We start from the raw sequence: 24,086 nt of genomic DNA on the forward strand, positions 1-24,086 counted from the left end.
TTGTTGTGTCCTGGGGGTAAAGTATCTGTATATGTGTGATTGTGTGTGTCTGTCTCTGTGTATATATACACAAAATTTCAAATGATTACCAAAATAAAACAATTGAAACTATATTATCGAAACAGAACCCGTAATTCTGAAAAGCAAAGTATCACGTCACTGGAAAAGCTAAGTGTTGATGTTAACATTAACCTCAAAGCTATCTATTCTTCCCTTGTAATTTTGTGTTTAAAATAGCCATAAAAGAGTGAATATAAAGTAAAGCAAGCTGGAAAAAGCTTTACTATGGGTAACAAGTAGCCCATGCACGATAACCTCAAGCAGGGAGAAGTGATCCAAAACAGGATGCTATAGTAGTGCCGAAATAGTCTTGGGTGCAGACGACTGACAGTCTCCAGCTAATCACGAGTTTTCAGCAATCCATGGCAGTAAAGCCCAACTCTGTGTGAGTCGCCCTCCCCCAGGGAGAAGGATCTGGACAAAGAGGCTTCTAATGGCTTCTTGCTCCTATGGGCGCAGCTTAGAGCTGATGGGCAGTGCCAGGAACAAAAAGCCTGATAATGGACTTGTCCTATGAATTTGCTCTTTCACTTTGTTTGCCAAAACTGCTAAAGAATCTCTGGGAATTCTCAAAGCCTTCCTGATAATCGAGACCAGTCTATCTAACTGAGATAAAAAATGCCACTGATTTATTTAGTACTATCTATTTTAGGAAAAGTAGTATTAATCAACATAGTCACCTGTTCCAGGTAATTTTTTAAAAATCCCTAAGATGCCAGAGATTCAAGTTCTTAGAAATGACTTCCTAGAAACTACACATACAAGAAACTAAATGTTTCCCATATGTATCTAAGAGGTGAGTATTGTGGGGAGAAAGAAGGGACTAAGGCACCAGCCACTACAAGATTTAACTCTAGCGGACTAGAAGGCACATAGTAGGTGCTTCCTTAAAACTAATGTCCCAGATGTACCATTTGACCCGAAAGGGCTATATTTGCTTAATACTTTATATTTCTCAGCATAAACTTGCTATCAGATAATTCATAAGTAGTAATTAATTTCTCACAGTTTTGCAGGTGGGAAAATTGAGAATTCTTCCTCAGTGAGCATGCAGGCAATCATAAGAGATCCTATGACTTCCAATTTATGAACTCAATATGTACAGAAAAAGACACTCTTGCCTTTTTCCTTATGGGCTAGAATAGAATTCTGCTCTGAGGCCTAGCAAAAGCAAAATTGAAGGATAGAAAGTGTGAACAACAGAGAAAATGGGCCTGGTGACCTTTACACACAGGCTAGAGGGTATCAGACAAGGTGTGGCAAAACCTGTGTCCTTTCTACAAGCTCACCTGTGCTGTATTGTGTTGTCAGGTTACAGACAACAAGTTTCACATGGCAGTGCTGTCACAATACCTATCACGTGTCTAATAGATTTTTTGTGAGTATTTGACAAATATTTTTTGAAAAAGGAAGAAAGAAAGGAAAGGAAAGAAGAGAGGTAATTAGAGTTAGATGAGGTCATGAGGAACAGACTAATGGGATTCTTGCCCTTATAAGGAGAGATATACAAGAGCCACTCCATCCCCACCTCCTCTTCCTCTCTGTCTTGTGGGGACACAGCAGAGAGAAGGTGGCTGTCTGCAAGCTAGGAAAGAATCTCTCACCAGAACCCAAACATGCTGGCACCCCAATCCTGAAATTCCAGCCTCTAGGACTGTGAGAAAAATAAATGTCTGTTGTTTAAGCCCCCAATGTACAGCATTTCATTATGGCAGCCCAAGCTAACTAACACACATGCATATGTGTAATTCAATCCTAGACAAAACACAAATCTTTTTTCTTCATTTCTCATCTGGAATGCCCTTCCTAATACCCATCCCCCTGCACATACACACACACACACACACACACACACACACACACACACACACACACCCATTTAAAACCATACATAGTTTTCATTTTACCACTCTCTAAAACTTCTCAGATCCCTTCCTAGTCAGAATAAATCTGCCGTATTTTGGCCTACCCAAAGCCCAAAGTATTATAGAATTGCCTCTTCTAGATCTAAAGGCTATTCGTGACAGCATCTTACTGTGACCCTCACTAGACCGAGCTCCCAGAAGGCAAGGGTCTGAGCCCCATTCATCTTTTATGCTTTGTCCTGCCTAGCATCACATTGGACTTCAAGTGAATGCCCAACAAATATCTGCTGAATTAAATGGAATTGACTATTGGGCACTTTACAGTCTCTAGATGAGCCCCTTTCCAGCCAGAAAAGGAACTGGCAAATCCCAACAGGGTTAGCATACAGCCACCTCTAAAATTTAAGAAACTGCCTGCAGACTCCACCAGCCTTCTGAGCATCAAGAAATCAATGACAACAAATGGTGTTGTCAAAGGGCCACGTCACCGGGGAGCACACACACTAGAAGCACCAATGGATGGTGCACCAATGCAGTGCCCACAGGAGCTTGTCACAGCTGCCTCCACCTGGCCCCCCACACAGAGCCAGGTCAGGTTCGGACAGAGGGCGGCTTGCTGATTTCTGTCCTCACTCCTAGAGTGATGTCTGTGTCTGTCAATAAGGGGAGGAAGGGTAAATTATCTCAGTGCTGGGCTACAAGGCATAGAGAGGAACAAATAGCCACTTGTATTCTGCAAGATAAGAGAGGAAGAAGAATGGCAGAACAAGAATAAAAGACTGGCCAGCCAGGGGTGTACAAATGAGCTATGCTGCAACCATGCAGAGAAGAAAGATGGAGAATGACTCACTACGTGTGGAATGCATCATTCATTTTAATCACCACAGGCAAGTAGAACTATCTATCCAGTGTTAAAATATGAGGTGGGTATAACATCACTAGCCTTGCCATATAGACCTTAACGTGCTGGCTAAGAATTGGAACCCTGAACTGAATTATAATCTCAGAAACATTCTAATCAGTGCTCTAATACAGTGCTGTGATATATGATCAAACTCTTCCCCTCGGTACCCTGTCGCTTTGCCTTCTTACCCCTCCCTCTACCCCCACCCTCCAATCTCCCTTCTCTCCCCTCCTGTGAGGGTCATCATTCCTTCTGAAACAGCGAGCTCAGGTAATACAGCAAAAAGATGAAAGCCTTGAGAGGGATACTGGCAACCCTCAGGCAGAAAGATTGAATGGAAAAGGAGAGAAAAAGAAGAGAAAGAAGCAGTGAATCTAAGGCCTCAGAAAGCTACTTTGACAGTCTCATTCCTGCATTATCTTTTGCCTGGCAGCTGCAGCTGTTCACCCACTTTCATCCCTGACATAAACAGTCCATATCTGCAATTACAAGCGCCCGGGGAGCAAGCATTAGTATGCTGCATACAGTCTGGGAAAAGTGTAATGCTGGGCTTCTTCCTGCCTTAGAAGTCCCTCACAGACATTCTTAGGAACAAAGGGAAAAAGGATACAGAAAAGCCGAGCATCTGTCGGATGCCAGAACCCATGTCTGAAGCACGGGGTCGGGCTTTGCACAGTGGCAGTATCATAGCCAACGAGGTTTATCCAAGGTGCGTTTAATGATAATTGAAGCATGGGGTCAGATATTGGGGTCAGATATTAGGGTCGGATGGTGGGGTCAGAGGTGAGGTGAAGAGCAGAGGAGAGGAGACAAAATGCAGTTGGTGACTGAGACTGATTTTTTTTTTTTAATCTGTCTTAAAGAATTAATCACCTACTAAGACCTTTGCGCTGATTTGGGGGATGGGGGCGGGTAAGTAAAATGATAATAGTGGGGCAATTCAGTCCAAAGCCAAGCATACGGGGACAGAAAAAGGAAAATAAAAAAGGAAAGCTATTGAATATTCTCTCCCCTTTGCTTTCATTTTATCTATCAGTTGTTATTTTTTGATCATATCCTTGCCTAGTTAAAATAACATTACCATTGCAGCCAGAATAGAGCAACTGAAGGTATCTCACTCAAGTTTAGATCCATCTTAATAAAATCAAGCCCTCCAAGCATCTCAGTTTCCTATAGTAACTAAATCTTAAGAGGACTATGGGAAACTTTGTTTTTAAAGTGACCCAATTAGAAAATTACATAAAGGAAAATTGATAAGAAATATATCAGAATCTAAATGTCCAATAATAGATGACTGGCTAAATAAATCATAAAATATACATTTATTAGAATACTATGCAACCAGGAATTTAGTTCTATAATTTTGAGCTAGTGATATATATGCACAAACACACCTCATAAGGAAGCTGTGATAGCATGGGAGTCTCTGAAGCTTACAAACCAAAGTTTTGTTTGATAGGAAGTAGAAGCATTTCTGACCAGGATCAGAAGACAGTCAGTCCCTGGTTCTATATTTTGTGAGTGTATGCCTGCACAAACACACAGATATTAATGGGCCACCTAAGACAGTTAACCTAATTCCTCACTGAGGGCCAGAGTCCTGGCTCTGATAAACTTTGGGAGATGTAGCAGACAGTACTAGTTTGCTTTTGCAATATCTATTTTCTCTCTTTCCTTACTAACTGAAACCTGATTTTGTTCTAATGCAACAATCTGTCCTGCTAAAAATATATATATATATTATTAAAAAAAAAAAAATGTTCTCACCTCCCTGGCACATAAGCTTGTTCTGACCAATGAGATCAAAGTGGAAGGAACTAAATAGGAGTTCCAGGAAAGCGCTGTAAAAAGGAACAGCCTGTTGGGGTATACCTTTGCCCAAATGTGGTGCTGAAGTGGAATCGTCATCTTGTGACCATGAGGCAGCAAGTGTAAGGTCAAAATCCACATGATGAGGGCGACCGAGCAGGAAGACAGGGAGCACCTGGCCCCTAGTTGTTACTGAGTCACAGTACCTGCTCTGTGCCATCTGTCTCCAGACTTCTTGTCTCATACAAAGAAAAAAGAATAAGAAAATAACATATTCTTTCAGTTTTCTCTGATTTGCATCCAAATCTATTTCTAATTTTTATAGGAGGTATCAATTAAAAACTGGGAGAATTAAAATCCTTTTCTCCCTTCACCTCTTCTCCAACAAGAAGAGCCAAGTGAAAGTTGGTTGGTTTGCATACCAGATCAAATACTGTCCCCCACAAACCTGTACCTACTCAGAACCTGTAGCTGTAATCAAATTAAGATGAAGTCACACTGGGTTAGCATGGGCCTTAAATCTGTTTGACTAGTATCCTTATAAGAAGAAGGAAATTTGGACACAAAGACATGTAGAAGTCCATGTGAAAACAGAAAGAGAGTAAAGTAATGTACTTATAAGCCAAGGAATGCCAAGGATTGAGAGCAGCCGCCAGGGTCTAGGAGACAGGCATGAAACATATTCTCCCTCAGTGCCTCCAGTAGAAACCAAACCTGCCAACAGATTTTGATTAGCTAGCCTCCAGAAGTATGAGAAAATAAAATTCAGTTGTTTTAAGTCACCCAGTTGTGGTATCTTGTTATGATAACCATCGAAAACCAAAACAATTGGTTTGTCTCCTATTAATTTACAAAGATGTATTTTTATACCCCGTGTTTCTAAAATGGGAAACTGAGGAAAACTAAGAAAATTGAATTGCCATCCTGAGCCCTATGAAATAGATCAGAATTCAAGAATCCTTGGAAATTTTTAACTATTTATGGGTTTCTTTATTATGAAGGTGACCAAGAAAAGAAAAGAATCCTGGTTTTGCATTTAAAAGTGGAGGCACTGGATTAGTTGAGGCCAATAAGATGAGACAGCTCAGAATTTTGGTGAGCAAAACACAGTAATTGCATAATATGAATAATCTAAATGACCAAGTTATAGTACATTGCTTGTTGGATACCAAAATTACATATAGAAATATAAATTTTAAAATATACTAATACTTACATGATCAACAATCAAGAATTTGATAAATAAATATGGAAACCCCAATCAACAGAATACTATGATAACTTACACAGAAAATTGTTGGAGTAAAATTATGTGTATGTGAAAAACAAAGTCAGTTTCAAAAAGCATTTATATTATGTTTCCATTTGTTATGAAGAAAATTATTGGATGATAGAGAAAAAAAGTGAAAAATAAAGATACTGATAAAAAATCAAGTACCAATAGAACTTCTTTATCAGAGAGAAGCTTAAAATTAAAATAATTTAACTAGAACCAACTATATTTCACTGATGTTTCCATATCCAAGACTGAGTGTGTAATAATCCAATACGTCACAAAACAATAATTAGAAACCATAGATTCTAAAAGAATAGGGCTCATAAGAGAGAAAATATCCCTTCTTCAGCATGGATTTAAGTAATGTGAACTATAAAAAAAAATGAATGTTTATCTTCAGATGCACTTGGCAAATAAGTCCCCCAATCTAAGAAGGCACAGGCTGGCAGTTCTCCCAGGTGGAACAGTAGCTTGAACTTGAACAGAAGGACTTATACTCATCTACAGTTATGGGACCAGAGTCCCCTGTGAGGCCTGTGAGTCTATGTGTTAATGAACATTGATATTTATCAGCCTGAAATTCTAGACTGCCAGACTCAGGAGAGAACCAACAATTGAGAGTTCTCTGTGGCTGGATAGCATTTTCTGAAGGCAAGCAGTGGGCCAGATGGCCTGGCAGGACTAAAAGGGAGCTAATTAAAGGGGTCATAAGGGCCCTCATGAACTAAACCAGGATAAGCATTATCCAAACCAACTGAGGCTGCATAGTTCAAATACGTGGGAAGAGAGGTGTTTAAGTTATAGCTGGAAAGCAAGGAGCTGAAAGTATCCTATTAAATGGACACCAAAGAGGAAAGAAAAGAGGAGTGAGGTATAAAGAATTAGGTTGAATGAGATTTTTCTGCACGTAGAAGATGGAAAAGTCAACAGGATCAGACTTGCTTACACTACTGAGCCCTGAAGAAATTCTCCAGCTCTGGGTCCCAGCCTCCTTCTTCACCTTCTGATACACATTAGGCTTTCTCCACCCTTCCTGTGTCTGTCTGTCCGCCTAGCTTGATTACGTTATGCTCATCACCCTCATTGTAGAAAGGAATGATGCGAGGCCCCGGGAGCCAGCAGAAGGGCCAGAACCAGACACAAGCTCCCCTGAAGTAGAGTAGTATCCTCCCACCTTTTCAGTTTGCCTCTTTTGTTTCTAATGAAGTGCCTTTGTTTGAAGGATGGAGGCATTGTCATTCACAACTGACGTGAACTTCTCACTGTGAGGAAAAGTCTACAGATGTCAGCTCTCTTATAGATAATAAAAATTGCTTTCCAGAGTAACTAAAGGCTTAAGAATAAAAGTAGGTTCCATGTGAAGAAAACACAGAAAATATAATCCAGTTCAAGCAAAAAGGTTCAGGCAATAAATGCCTTTGCTAGGTTTAACATATTCACTTGGCAAGATAAGCTCACTTAATGAAGACCTAGAGGCCATCTCATGTAACATGAAACATTAATGAAGGTCGTATGTATCACCCAAGGCTGAAAGCTGAGAGGATCACAAAAATAGAATATGGAAGAGAAATAATTAACATTAATAATCCATACTACTTCCAGATGGTCAAACTGAAGGGGTCTTTTCATAAGTCAAACTATAAACTATGTAAGTTGGTCAGTAAAACACATCACTAAAGATTGAGGCTAGAGACTACACCCAGAATAAAACTTCAAATACTTCATAAGCAGTTTCTTTCCTGGAACCACGGAGAACTTCAATTACATACCCTTTCTCAGGCCGCGGCAATCTATGGATATAAAGGCATCAAAACTTTAAGAAGTTTAAAACCCTCCAACGGCACTGCTTTATATCCCACATTCACGAAACAGGGTTCATCAGGCTCAGGAGTCTTAGTTATTTCTGCCTCAGCTTGTGTCCTAAGACCGCATATGGTTTTTCTCACCTCCTGCTCCTCTTTATTGCAGATGGCTGCCCAAAAAGCCACCTGAGAGCAGTGCTTGCCTATTGACACTGTGCCTGATGTCAAAGAGAAAATATTCAAGTTCAAGCTCCTTGGATTCCTTGGATTCCTCCCTGTGCCATTCAGTCACCCTGCACCAAAATTCCACCATATTGGATTATGTGGGGGTTAGGGGAATTCCCTCCCCGATTTCAACTTGTGTGATATTATCAGCCACAAAGCATAGTTCCTCTCAGACATCTGAGTTTCCTCTATGGGAAAGACTCCCTCACCCTCTGCCTGTAAACCTTCCTTCTTTTAGACTCAGGTCTGTGGGCCAGGAAAGGAGAACAGTATCTGAAACAAGCGCCATGCTGTATTCCACATCCTCATCTCTCCTACAGATGCCCACAGAAACCTACTTTGAACAGACCATGTCCCCCTGGCACATGCACTCAGGTAACTGAATGGGCTGTGCATCCCCTACCCGTCCATCAGACATGTCCCTTATGTCCTGAATTCGAGCAATGCTCACAGTTCAGTCTGTCAGTCAATCAATCAGCAAATACTTATTAGAAGTCTACCCTATCCCATACATTAGAAGCGCAACAGTGAACAAAAAAAGTATACCTGGTCTCTGCATTCACAGAGCTACAATCTAGTGGGAGAAGCAAACAATATGCAAAGAATGATACAAATTGATATAAATGCACAACTGCCATGTGAGTAATACCCGGTGCTGTGAGAGAGCACACGTAGAGGAAAACTATCTACTCATGGAAAGCGAGGAAGGTTCCTGAGGAAGCAATTAAAGAGTTAACGGGATGAGGTGAGTGGGAGGAGCACTTCAGCCTGAGAGGAGAACAGCAGAAGAAATTCAATGTCCTGAAGGAATATAACCTCAAAACAGTACTTTCCCCCTACATGTTGATTTGGTTAACATTATTAACTATAAAGCACTGTGATAAGTACTGGGTAGCACTGTGTAATTAAAAAAAGAAAAAGATGTAATCTTTGATCCCAAAGAGCTTAAGCTCTAATAGAGAAGACAGGAAAAATAATTTTTATTGAATTATGACAACTACCATGAGAAAGGGGATAAGGGAACTTCAGGCTAAAGGGTCAGGCAAGATTTCCTAGTGAGAGGCGCCTGAGGGAAAGGCAAAAAGATGGGATTTCCAGGAAGAGCAAACAGCCTGGAGAAAGGCACAGAAACATGAAACTGCAGGACCTACTCAGAGAACCAGCAGAAGCTGAGTATGGCTGATGAGGAGGAAGCAAACAGGTATAGGTCAGGAATGTGACAGCAGATGAAGCTGGACAGGCAGAAAATCTAGAGACTCTGAGAGAAGCCCTGTGTTGAGTTAAGCTATCGGAACCTTGTCAAAAAGGAATAAGGGGAGAATAAGGATTTAAAAAAGAAGCTGTGAATGATTTTCTTTTATTTCATTTTGCTTTTTTCTCTACTGCCTCCAACAGTGAAATATACTAAGATTTCAAAAGAAACCAAAAACCCATAGTGATTGATCCAGATTCTGCTTTGTCATTTTCACAGGTTTATTTCCCCTGCTAGATGTTAGCACATAAAATCCCCAGGTGCTTTTCAATGTATGTTACATTTCCTTCAGTTTAGTAAATCGGAGAGTTTATTTGCTTTCATTACACTGCTTTGTGTTTTGGTGGGCAGTAAGCCATTCCAGCATTGAGCTAAAATGAATATTTTTAGCAATTTTGTGGTAACGCATATGATACAGATAGAAGATAGAGTAGTTTTTTTTTTAATATCATGATTTATTTATCAAACAGTGAAAAGGAAATAGATCATAAAAAAATGATAGCTCTTACTCTTAAAACAAGCCGAACATCTTAGATCTTTTTTATATTTTAATGTCTGACACATACAAAAGATTTTATTAGTATATTTATATTGTAAAGCATGATATATTAAACTCTCATGAATCTACTAGCCAATGAACACATTATAAATAAGTTGCATCTACCTATGTATTTCTCCTTAAACAGCTTTTTTAGGTTTATTGCCCATACACTTACATGTCATTTGTCCATTTGTATATTTTGTCTGTAGGTATGTTTCCTATGGAATGGTAGGAGTTTTTAATATATTCTGGATATTAAACTTTTGTTGGGTATATGTATGTATAACAAATGTATTCTAGTAATGTGTTGTCTTTTTACTTTTTTATGATTTTTTTTGGTAAACAGAAGTAATTAATTTTAATAAAGTTGAATTAATCAATCATTTTTTATTAGAACTTTTTATACTTTTACCAAAACCTTCCCTACGCCCCCCCTCAAATTTTTTTTTTAATTCTCCTACACTTTCTTCCTAAGGTTTTTCTTTTCTCAAAAGTCCTTATCTATTTAAGTTGACTCTTGTGTATAGCATGAGGCAGAAATTCAATTTCAGTTTTTTGAATGGATATCCAGTTATCCCAGCACTTTTTATTGAACGATTCTTCCTTATTCCATTGATCTTCGATGCTCCCTATGCTAGATGTTTTCTATGGCCCTTGGCACCCATTGATTTCCCCTCCTGTATTACAAGTGCTAAAAACCTAAAAATTGAATTTTCCAAACTTCTTTTCCAGCAAGGTTTGAGATATGGTTTACATGCTGTCAGAGAAATGCACTTATGCAAATCTGGGCAACAGTAGAGAGGTAGAAAAAATTTATTCGCAGCAACAATGACAGAAGAAACACAGACTTGAGGAGATAGGTTTTTCAGGACCCAGACGGACTCAGAATCTCCATGTCAATCACCAGTCTTGGGGCTGCAGTTCAGGAAGGCACTGTCCTCAGTAGGAATGTCCTAACATTTGCTGACTTCTGCATGGCAGCCAAATATTCCTGACTTTCTGGATATTTGTAGCAGTATACTTGTAAAGCTAAAGCCATGCCTGCAACCTTTCCAGTCCTTTAATAATTTTCATATCTCTATTTTCCTGTTTTAAATCCCTCATGCTTGAAATACTGAGTAATTTCTGTTTTCCAAAGTTCACCCTAAGAGCTAGACCTCTGTCAGTAATCAATACCATTTACAATGGCCTTTTCCTGGGTTTTCTACTACATATCATGGGTTGACTTTTCTGTCCACAGGCACACTGCCTTAATTATGGCTTTAGATAAACCTTGATGTCAATAAAGCATATCTGTCCAACCTAATCTTCACAGATGTCTTGATTGGTTTAGCTCTTTGTTATTACACATCTGTTTTAGAGTTATCTTAATTTTTATTGGACTTGTACCAAATCCATAAAGTTTTGACAAAATTAACACAGATCCACATTTTAGAAGTATCGTTCTAGTAATTGTACGTGTATTGTTAGGTTTGATGGGGTCAGAATGAAGAGAAAAAAAGACCAACTCAAAAACTATGTAAGCAATTAAGTGAAATAAAGCAATGACAATGACAATAAAGAGAAATATGCTCTGTTTAGGATATACATACAAGGATGTACAGGTTAAGAAGAAATATTAAGGAATGACTCTGGTTTCCTTCTGGGTGTTATTATTTAAGATAAATACAGAAGCAGCCTACTTAGGAACAAGGACAATGAGACTAGTTTAGAACATGTTGAGTTCGGTAACTAAGAAATATTCAAGTATATGTGAGTGTGGCATCCTACAGAGGGGAATGAGCCTTGTATACTTAGAGTTATGAGTCATCCATATACAAGCGGCTATGGAAGTCAGTGTGGAGACTTCCCACACATGGGAAAAATCTTTGAGAACACCATCATTTTGAGGGATCACAAGAAAAGGAGCCCATGAGGGAGGCTGTGAGGAGATTCCAGAGACATAAGAGGGAAAGCAGAGGAGAAAAATGTTATGAAAGTGAAATGAAGAGCAGTGTTAGGAATGAGGAAATTGTTAACATTGTCAAATAAAGAAAAAGAAATATATACACTGGATTTAATAATATGAAGTTAATTGGTAGAAATAATTTTATTGCTGTATCGGGGACAGAAAGTAAATTGCGGACATTTGAGCAATAAATAGCCAGTGAGGAAGGGAAACGGGAAATGTAAATGGCTCTTTGAGAAGTCTGGCTGCAAAAGAAAAGAGATGTGCAACAGCAGCTAGAGGGTGATAGAGGTGCAGAGGATTTTTTTTTTTTTTCTTTTTAAAGAACATGTTTGTATGTTGAAGGGAGCAAACAAAATATAAAGTAAAGTGGATGACTTGTAGCCCAGGGACTCTGCCAAGTCAGAAGATAAACTCCAATGCAGGTGGTTGGGTAGATGAATTAGACTTTGGCAGCAGGAGGGACAGTCTTTCATAGAAAAGAGGAAATACTATGAAGGCATGGGTCATGATAGAGATACATTTTATAGATCGGTTGGGGTTGTGGATGAGGAAGTTAACTCTTGTTTTTTTTTTTCTGAATGAATAAGAAGGCAAGGTCACACGCTGTGAGATGGAGCAGATGGGCCAGAGGAAGGAAAAGTAGTAAAAGTTTGGAGTAGCTGTTGAGACAAGAGGGAGAAATCGCTGTTTAGCTTCATGGAAAATGACTCCAGGCAATACTGAGAGCCCAGCTAAGGTGTAAGGGTTTGTCCAAGCTGCTGGATGATTTTCTCCAGCAGAACGTGATACCATGAGACAGCTGGCTTCAGTTTATCCTGTGCCCTCTGTATATGACTCGCCACATTCAAGCGAAATTAGGTACATGCCATATAATCTCACTTGACTTTTATTGCAAATTGGCACAGGTTGAGCGGCCACTAAGATTTCCAAAACTAAACTCACAGGAAGAAAGAGAAGAGCGATTGAACAATAGTATGTAGCAGGCTAAAAAGGCAAAAGAATGAATGTATCGGAAAATATATTCTATATCTTTGGCTACTTTGGGCCACATCAAAAGGCGATGACATGTGGCTAGGACCAACAATTATCCTTTTAATAAGGTTAGCAAATTAGACAACATTATCACTAACGACAACTGAAAAACATGCAGGAAAAACCACCATCCAAAGATGAATTCGTACAGAATGGTGATTAACTAACTCCAGCCAACAGATCAGATATCTTGATCTTTAAGAAACTTAATAAAACTGTAGACGTATTGATTTTGCTCTTCCTCTAGGCAGAAATATGCCAAGAATATATACAGAAAATAAATAATCCCAAGCTTTCTTAAGAAAGCTAAAGCAAATGTGGAGTTATAGGCTCTCAAAGTGAATCCAGGAATAGGGCTGGTTCAGCATGCAGCTAATATTATAAAGATTCATTACCAGGTGCTTGTGTTAACAAGGATGAAACACCTATCATATGACCTGGAGATTTTTTTCCTCTGAAATGTACTCAGGAGAACGGAGACAGAAGAGCAAGTTATTACTTGATGTACTGATAAACCATGTGTGAAGTAGAGATCCATCAGATGCCCCATGAGAGGCAATTCTAGAGGATTCCAGGGGAAATGGTTTGATACTTTGTTAATCACTGAGACTCCAACAGCACAACTGTTATTAGAAAACGTGAAAGGCTGGGCGGAAATTTCCAGAGGGAAGCTGTGAAGTGCCAGAGCTTGCTTTGTTGTCCTGAATGTGAGGTCGACAGGCATCTGGTGCAGTGGCCAGTGGGACAGTACTGGCTGAGCTGGTCACCAGTCACTGCAAATTAAAAGTTGTTTCCCAGCTCACAGGGACAGTGAAGTGCCTAGAAGAATGCTTCTCTGTTTGTTTTATCAAGAGCATATGTGAACTGCAATCTACAGTGGAAATTAAAGAGAAAACAAATACAAGAATATAGGGATGAGTCAGACCAGTTGAGAGGCTAGTGGTAAAAGAAATGTGACTCAGGAAAGACAAAGAAAAAAATTCCTTTGTCTATTCTACTTAGCCCTCTCTCCTCTTTTCTTCACTTTCTCTTGTTGTTGTTGTTGTTGTTGTTGTTGTTGTTGTTGTTGTTGTTATGGGCAAATACCTTGTTCTCCCATGTGCCAAGAGGGAGCCATACAGGAAAAATATTTCCAGAACCTTCTGCCAACTCTACTTGCTCCCCTGGAAGAAAGAGGGGTGATTTATCTAATTTATAGATACTCAATTCTGAGCAAGATAGAAATAGAAGGGAGCATCTTCAATCCGAGTACATATTATGGAAAACTCCTGTAACAAACATCATATTTAATTAGTGACATGTTAAAAACTTTCTTCCTGCCTAAGATCATGAACAAAACTACAGAAATTTATTTCTCACGGTTCTGGAGGCTGGGAAGTCCAAGATCAAGGTACCAGGAGGCTGGTGTCTCGTGAGGACTCACTGCCTGGTTTATACACAGCCATCTTAATTACTGTGCCTTCGATGACAACAAAGGAGCTATCTGAGATCTCTTTTATGAGGGCACTAAGCCCCTTCAAAAGGACTCTGCCCTCATGATCACCCAATCATCTCCCAAAAGCCCCTCCTAAAGCCATTATATTCAGGGTTAGGTTTCAATATATGCATTTGGAGGGAGGGATACAAACATTCGGTCTATAGCAGAAAGAAATAAAACTGTTCTTATTCACAGATGATACAACTATGTGCATTGAAAACATCTTAAACTACACTCAACAAATAAATTTAACAATGTTTCTCAATGTAAATAATATTAAGAACCAGGAAATTACACATGTATATGTATATGCAGCATATAATTAGAAAAGATTTTTCTTAATCAGAGCCTTTGCAATAATACCAAAAAATCCTCAGATGTCTAGGAATAAAATAAAGGAAAAGTAGTTCAAACCCATACAGAAAAGTGAAAAACATGGAGGAATTTAAAAACACTTAAATGCATAGAATATATCACATTTATAATTGATATATTCATATTATAAAACTTCATTTCTTCCCAAACTGATTTAGTACAATCTCAATTAAAAGTCCAGTTCTTTTGTAGAAATAGAAAAGGCCAAGAATAAGACTATCTTAAAGAAGAACAACAAAATGAAATGACTAATAGGACCAGATATTAAGACATTATAAAGCTTTAGTAATTAAGAGAGCATAGTTTTGGCACACAGACAATTAGACACCAGTGAAACAAAATAGAAAACCCAGAATTAGACTCACATTTATACAATCACCTGATAGTTGATAAAAGTGTCACTATAATACAAAACAATAGGAAAAGGATGGCCTTTTAATAAACAGCACCAGATCAACTGTATTTACATATGGGGTAAAATGCACCTTTACTCCACTACATATCATACGCAAAAATCTGTTCCTATATACAAAAGATAAAATAGTAATTCTGGAAGAATATATAAGAAGATACCATTATAACCTTGGGATAAGCAAAGATTTATTAAACCAGACACAAGGAATTTAATAGCCATAATAAAAGACATTGAAAAATAGAACTTCTACGACCATGCCACCCTGAACGTGCCCGATCTTGTCCTCGGAAGCTAAGCGGGATCGGGCCTGGTTAGTACTTTGATGGGAAACCACATAGGAATACCAGGTGCTATAGGTAAAGAGAGAGAGAGAGAGAGAGAGAGAGAGAGAGAGAGAAAGAAAATAGAACTAGATTGAAAACCATGTGGCAGTTAACTACTAAAGCTAGATATATACATATTCTATGAACCAGAAATTCTACTCTTAGAGGTATACCCAACAGAAATGTGTGCAAATGTGCACCAAAAACATGAGGACATGTACAAAATGTCCTCAGAAGCATTATTCATAATAGACGCAAACTGTAAATAATCCAAATGTTCATAAACAATAAAATGAATAAATAAATAATGGAATATTATAGAACAATGATAAAATTACTTTTACATGCTGTATGACTTGGGTGGACCTCAAAGACATAATGTTGAAAAAAAGAAGCCAGACATAAGAGTACATATTATGTGATTCCATTTTTACAAAACTCAAAAACAGGTTAAACTAATATACTTGTATAAAGATAGAATAGTGGTTAATTTATAGGAGGTATAATTACTTAGTTGACAATGAGAGAGACTGTAGAAGAGGAATTTACAGTATTCTTGTTCTTGATTATGGGTATTTCTATTTTTTAAAGATCAATAAAGCTATATACTTAAGATTTACACTTTATTACATATGGTTCGTACATCAGTAAAAATTATATGTAAAATTAAAATTACAAACATAAGTTAGACTTTTAATCTCTCTCCATAAGACTCCAATCCTTCTCATACTTGAACTAGATGAATGAATATGCCACTCTTGCTCTTAAAGAATTATGAAGATTTTAAAAAATCTATATAATAAGTTATTGATTGGTGGTATGGGGTATAATGGAAACAGAGTGAAAGATCTCAGTTGAAGTCCTTGAATTCTCATCTGCCAGCTTCATGACCTTTAGTAAATCTTTTGATTTTGTTAACCTCAGTTTCTTCATCTATAAAGCACTGGTAATAGTACCCGCATTTCAATATCCTCCCTCAACCAGTCCGGGAAACATTTTTTTTTCTTTTCACATCTTACCCTAAATTCTTCCTGTTTATAAAACCTTTCTTTGTTCATCCGAGCAGACTTTAACAATCCTTCCCTGCTTCTTCATCTATGCTTTCTGCATGCTTACTTTACAGTGTTAGATTTTGTCAATGCCCATGATGAGAAGGAAACCTCTAGAAGACAAGAATTATGTTTTTTCATATTTTGTATCCCTGGAAGCTAGCCTTAAGCCTGACATATCAGCACTAAATAAATATACAAATGAGTACATGAATGAATGAATGTCTGCCTTACCTAACTGACTGTAACAATCTTATGGATTGATGTGCATGAAAGGAAAATGCTATACAGATGTAAATTATTATAGTTCAGTGCATAGGAATAAGCAAGCCACAGAATTGTTTCTAGTTTGTCTTATTCATTCATAAAGGAATACGGAACACACCACTTGATTTTTGAAGAGCTATAATAATTGAAGGGTTTAAAAAATATTCTCTGTACCTCACTGAAACTTGTGAACTCTGCAAAGACAGACAACTGACTGAACAAAACAGGAATTCAGTCAGAAGTGACAGTATAACACTTGTCATGGAGACAGAAGAAATGTTTAAGACAACCAGCCCTCAGGATTATAAAGCAGTCTCACTGTCCAAAATTCAGTGAGTGGGTAAATAATGTGAAAGGGAACTGCATGTCCTACTACTTATAAATGAGGCAATTAGACTATCTGTTGAACACATTTATGAATAGCAGTGTGGGCAAGCCTCTTTAAAAAAAAAATTGTTTTTTGTTTATTTTGTACAGAAATATATCATCAAACTCTCCCCTTTGTATATATCATGGCCTAGCTTTCTGTGCTCAGTTTATGGTATTAAAGCTAATTTTAACTCTCTTAATGAAAAGGAACTCTAGCCAAACTACAGCAAGTCAACTTTGCCATCAATGCCAAAAGTAGCAATCGCATCCTGTTTTTCTTCAGGACCATTTAACATCTGTCTCAGATGCCAGCACAATAGAAAATGTATACAGAAGGAACTTGATTAACACCAGGGATTGGATCTGGGTTATAGAACACTTCACCTCCAAGTCAGCAGTTCAAATCCAACCTGGAGTGAAGAGGATAAAAATACTTTCAGATATTGTGTGTTTAAATCAAGTTTAAGCCTTGATGCAGCATCCTGAGCCAAGGGATCAACAATATATTTTAAGATCTTGTTCATAGCTGTAAAGCAAGAACAAGGTCTGCAGACTCAGGAGACAGAACCGGTTCTTTATTCCAACATCCAGCAGCATTATTTAGGCCTCACTTGGTGTCCTATCAGCCCCTCTCCTGAAGTGCCGAGAAGATTTTCACTTAACCTCACTTCCAAACACCTAAATCATGACCTCCCACCAATAGGATGCTGGAAAACGAAGCTGGGAATTTTATAAAGAAAAGCAATTGAATGCTTTCCTTTTCAAATAGTGAATTGATTCAGAAAGAACAAGGAGGGGGAAAACAGAAATTTAAATTAAGGATTATAAACTTTTATGTACATGGCTATGAATACATAATTTCCCTGATAAACTTTAAGATTTTGCCCAAGGAAAAAATTCACCCTATTATGAATGTAATGGAGTTTCTATAAATATGACACACGACCTACTAACTTGCATACCGAATTAGATGCTAGAGACATTGCTGAATCACAAACACCTGCTCCTGAATTTCTGTAAATACTTCAGCTATGGAATCAAAATGAACACCAGCAGTAGTAAATCATATCAAACTCAAACCAGAAAACACCTTATGGGTGAATGGAGACATCACCAGGCAAATTAAAACCTTGATATATTACCACTATTAAAATTTGTCAAACACAATTACACAGACCCTCACGTTTTCAATATCGCCTCATACAACTTCTGATTTTTTATTCAGTTCCATTTTCTGAGACACCTTTATCACTTGACCAAAGTAGTATAAAGGAATGGTGGTCACAGGCTGTAGTTTGATCAAAGGGGAAAAAGCCCTGGGATGCAAGCCAGCAGACATTCAGAGCCCTCATCTTGATTCTGCCATCACTACGCTTCATAAACTTGAGAAACTTCAGCTAGCTGGTCTATCTTATCTGCAGAACAAGCATGGGAAAGGAGGGTAAATAAGGCACTATGGAAGGTACCTTTCAAGTCTGCATTTTAGAAAATGTGAAACAGGCTTTTAAGAGTTCCCGTTTGTTAAAATAATTTAGTCCAGTGTAAATTAGTTCTATAAGGCCGTCTTAAGAGATATAAAAATGTTATATTTCTATGCATTAAATTTTTATTTTAAAAGACTGATTAGTATGTATTAATTGCCAGGTGATTTCCAGGAATAATTTTACTTCGATTTATAAATCTACCTTTATTTTAGACTTAAGACTGTAAATTAAAATATTCTGGAGTCCAAGAATGTCACTTAGTCACAATCTAAACACATTAATGTGCTGCTCCAAGAATTTATACCAAAAGAAAATAGACAAGCAGATGAGTATTAGAATCTTTACTACATAGTTGGATTTTCCTAAATATAAATTTCAATCTGAGTTGCACCAAGACTATGTATTTACTTACTGCATGGAAAAAGTATAAGAAAGGTGCTCAAAAAGTCATAACAAAAGGATTAGGCCTACTTGATTCTCCTGACACATATTTCTAGAACTTCTGAATTAAAACTCATTTCATTCAGGCAAGGATGAGAGAAGTTGGTGGGCATTTCCAATCCATATTTAAGAGACAATCCTTTTTTTTTTTTTTTTCTTTTTTTGAGACAATCCAAAAGACTCTTTGTGTGAAGCTTAAGCAAGAATTCTTACAGTCAGATAGAACCAATATGATGGGTAATTTTATATGCCAACTTGATTGGGCCAGATATTGGTCAAGCATTACTCTGATTGTTTCTGTGAGGGTACTTTTTGGATAAGATGACTATTTAATCAGTGGGCTTTGAGTACGGCAGATCACCTCCACATAATGTGGATGGACCTTATCCAATTAATTGAAGGACTGAATAAAACATAAGACTTATATTCCCTGAACAACAGTGAATTCTGCCAGCAAACAGCCTTCAGACTTGAACTATAGCACTGGTTCCTTCCTGGTTCTCTAGACTGCCAACCCACCCTCTGCAGATTTTAGTATTACCAGCTTCCATAATTGTATGAGCCAACACCTTAAAATCTCTCTCTCTCTATGGACATATAGATACACATACACGTATACAAATAAATACTCTATTGGTTCTATTTCTCTGGAGAGAATACATCAGGTTCAGATTTGGCCATGTACTTGTTTTCTGATGTTGGGTGAGTTGTTTAAATTTGCTAAGCCTACTTCCTCTCATCTGTAAACTTGGGAAAGCAATGTGCCTGCATCCTAGGAATGCTGTGAATATTAAATGTGATAATGCATTCAGAATATTTAGTATAGTTTACAATAGGGGTTGGCAATCTTTTTTCTGCAAAGAGACAAGTAAGACATATATGAGGCCTTGTAGGCCAAGCTACAGTGTCCTCAACTATTGAACAATTGCTCTCGTGGAAAGGTTTATGATCTTTTTTACATTTAAAAACATAAAAATCATTCTTAGTTCATGGGTCACACAAAAACAGAAAGCAGGTTGGATTTGGCCCACAGGCCATAGTTGTCAACCCATGGTTTATAACAAATATTAAATATATAATAAATATTGACTTTTTTCTATCTAAAAACTTCAAGATTATGAAATAAATAACCATTGCCTCCTGGTCCTAGAATGCCATTTCTTCATCGTTTTCCTCTCAATGGATTCTTTATTCCATTTCTCTTAAGGGGGCCCTTATAACCCTGTATTCTTTTTTGTTATGTCCTACTCAGGATCTGCTAAGAGGAAAGAAGCTGACATCTTTTATGATTTCTCCCTTATTTTTTCCTAGGAGTATTTGTCATACTTTGTCCAGATTCAGTACAGAGGTAATAGTAGAGGCATGTGGCCTGCCTCTAGTCTCTCCGAAAGGAGGGAGACATCGTCTCTTTTAATGTAAAAAAAAAATTCAACGACAATTTTTTTTACCTGACAAAAACAGTTACCACATGCCAGTGTACCTGGAACCCCAGGTTAAGTGAAACCCCAGAAAGGACTACAAGTGATCACATTAATGTTTCCAAGTGCTAAAAATGTTATACAATTATTAAAACAATCTTGTCAATTATTTACTTTCATGAATACAGCAGGGTAAAAAGAAATTATACATCATCTCCTAGAGTCAGGTAGTAATCTGATTATTAGGAAGAAGTAACTATTTTTGGTCAGTTAATGGAGAAATATCTGAACTAGAACTTGGAGCAGAGAGGAAGTGAATTTTTCTTAGCATAAGTCAGGCAATTAGGTTTTAAGTATTACATTTATATTAACAGGAGAAATAGGAATTATTTAATAGACCAGTCAGGAGATTTTAGAAGAAATTCAGAAATGGAGATAAGAACTGAACAAGTGCTTGTTTTCTGATACACTGGTGGGGAAAAAAAAAAAATCGGCTTCAGTCCAGAGTGGAAGTCCATACCATTTTCACACACAGACATACCGCTATCACCGCTGTTACCACCACCATGATTCTTGGCACCACAGCTCACCCTTCCTTCCTCCCCAGGAAGTTAGCTTACACAGACACCAGGACATATACTACTCACTGCTGCGCAGCAGAACTTACAAAATAGAAAAAAAGTCCATGGACATTTAATGTTTAGGGCTGTGTATCTTGCAAGGAAAAATAAAGGAGAATGCTAGTTATTAACACTGGAATATTTCTATAGAAAAAAAGATAACCATTCCAAGGATCAGAGGAGTGGACCAGGACTCTAGAGGGGGTTAATCTTCCTACGGGAAGACTAGTAAGTGAAAGAAGACTAGTAAGTCAAGATCTAGGAAGTGAAAGAAGGGGAATCAGAAAAGGCTGGAGCCCCACATGAAACATCCCTCAGAGTTCCTAGGTATGTAACATCTACCCTCCTGTGGTCCAAGGAAGTAAAGTGGCCAGTCAAAGCACAGGAGAGGTTCCCTCTTTCCTTATCTTTTGTCCAGATGCTGAATAAATAACCTTCGAGCCTCTCATAGTGGTCCAGGAAATGAAGGGTGAAATGATACACAAATATACCCCTCCTTCCCTCTGAGAGCTGACCTGAAAATATTGGTGTAACTGAGAGATGGTGAGTGAATTCTCAGTCTTCCCTAGTGCTCGAGGTAGCAAAAGACACTCCCTGCCCATTAGGTCTTTAATGTTAACATGGGCTACAACAGACCTCTAATCAAATCAATTTATTGCATAAATTATATTTAAATATATATATATATATATATATATTCAACTTTCTTTTTTGCTAATTCTCCTGATGGCAATTATTTAAAGGTTTCAGACACTTCACAACAGTATCCCAGGAAACAGGATCAGTTCAGGGAAGTTTAACCCTCGCTTCGATTTGGCAGATTACTTGATTCCTACTTCTTAATTCCTTCATTTAGTCAGTTAACCAGTGTCTATTCAGTGCCCACTATGTGCTAGGCACTTTTTCAGATTTCAGAACAAGCTGCTGCCCCAAGGAGCTTGCAATCTCTTGAATGATTTGACGAAAAACAAAAAATCTGTCAATTTAGTTACTCCTAAGGAGCACCAACCCACACAACTCAATTTGGTAAATCAGAAAGAGATGGTAATTACACAGAATTTTTTTTCTAAGGTGATTACCATGTAGTCTGCACTGACTCAGTATCAGGAATCATAGAATTGAATATGGCCTACCTTTCACAGGTGTGTAGTGGTCACCACAGTATGTCTTTAGGCTTATTCCAAAAATCACTTTGTGTTCACTCCTATTTTTATTTCTTTTTTATCCAACTTTAACCTATGTTATTTGGGTGCATTTTATGTATCATGTTAGTCTGATTGAAATCACTTCTAGACAAAAAGCAGAGTATAAATAAATAAATCCAGACACTGCCAAACTAACGCAACTGTTTAATTCCAGAAGGCCTTGCACAACTTAAATTTTCCATAAGTCAAAAAAAAGACTTCACTTAATATTTAGTTTTCTATTTTAAATCGCCCTTCTTATGCTAAGAAATTGTCCCTGCACTCTGGCTGCACTTAGTCTTTTCTCTGTCATGATTAAAATGAGAAGAGGAGGAGGAGGAGGAGGAGGAGGAGGAGGAGGAGGAGGAGGAGGAGGAGGAGGAGGAGAAATAATAACCTAGATAACACTGTGTAACATGAACTAATTCAGAGAGAATCTACACCGAACCAGCAACAACACAAGACTGGAAGCAAAGGCCAAAGAAGCTGCTGCCAACTTCATGCACCCACTTTGAGATATTCCTCATACTTGTGTTCCCAATCATAAAACAAAATGTTCCTCATCTCTAAGATGGCACATGTCCTTTATAGTAACCCAGGGAGGCTGTGTCAGGAACTCTCAGACCTTTGCCATATATGACCTCATTTTACATTCCCATGACCCAGACTCACACAAGGATTACCCTAAATGCCTTTGGTAGACTACTTGTAATGAGTGCCAGGACCAAGAACTATATCTATATGCTTTCAGCCTTCCGAAACCTAGTACAGCACCGGGCATTTAGTGCATGCTTAATTAATGCTCAGGATTAAGAAACTGTATGGGCTCAAGATGACAGCTCATTCCATCAGAAGTCTCTCAACTTTCTCAAGAGACCCTCTGCTTTTTCTTGGTTATCTTTGAAGCTGTCGTTTTGGCCTTCAATGACAATTACCAATACAGAAAAATATGAAGGTATAAGAAATTTTTGTTCAATGTTTTATGATGTGCAGATGAGTTTCATTCATAGGAAATGCTTTTCTAATAAACTAATACTTGTCTGAAAGTATATTTTCTTAGACTACAAAAATTCTAACTTCTCTGAGCAACTTCGGTAAATATTGCAAAGATGACCAAGTTATCACAAATTGGTTCCAGACCTTACCTTTTCTGTAGAAATTGTTAATACCAGGATGAGCTTAGAAGGGAAAGAAGGGACAGGGAGTAGGGATAAAAAGGGAGGTTTTCCATTTCTGTGAACTTTTGAGCTAGCTAAAATATTAAAATGCTTATCCTTAATTTAATCAAAGTATTATTTCCTATGTAAATTTTCAAAGATATAACTTTCCCTTAAAAATGTCATTCGATTCAGTGTGACTGTCACTTACGGAGATTTAAGGCTCTGTATAGATTACTCGGGACTCACATGCTTCAAAAACATTTTAGAAGCAAAATGTTAATAAAATAACTTTTAAATGCTGATTAGAATTCAAACAATTTAATGATCCAAAATAAAACTGCATTAATATTGAAAAGTTCTGACGGAACTAAGAGTATTCAGCAAAGACTTAGAAAGCAATAAGGTTACAGGGGTAAACTGTATCCTTTTGTGGCTAAAATGGTTCATCATCCAGAAAAAGAGAAGAGAAAAAAAAGAAGACCTGATTCCAGGGGATTGCAGAGGGCAAGCTGTTGTGGAAAAGATCAGAATGAAGACACGAACTTGGTGGAACCTAATGTTAGGCTTTAAATACAGTGCCAGCCAGCTTTCCTGTGGCCTCAGAGTTTGATGCATAGGATTTACTAAAGTTTGACTATTATAGTATATTATATTTTATTTATTATAGCTTTATTATATCCTGGACTTCATGGAAGTTCATAGTGTTATTACAATCAAATCAAGGGGACTAAGAATTCTTTGCTCAGTCTAAGTTCATTTTCAGGTTGGTCAAAACTTCTGAACTATT

The 24,086-nt window shown here is 37.8% G+C and overlaps 1 pseudogene; it reads left to right on the top strand.

Annotated features, from left to right (window-relative positions):
* The first annotated feature begins 15,228 nt into the window (after positions 1 to 15,228).
* LOC118607064 lies at positions 15,229 to 15,343 on the top strand (annotated as a pseudogene).
* The last annotated feature ends 8,743 nt before the right edge of the window (positions 15,344 to 24,086 follow it).

This window comes from Rousettus aegyptiacus, unplaced genomic scaffold (assembly GCF_014176215.1).
Source record: "Rousettus aegyptiacus isolate mRouAeg1 unplaced genomic scaffold, mRouAeg1.p scaffold_m13_p_8, whole genome shotgun sequence".
NCBI lineage: Eukaryota > Metazoa > Chordata > Mammalia > Chiroptera > Pteropodidae > Rousettus > Rousettus aegyptiacus.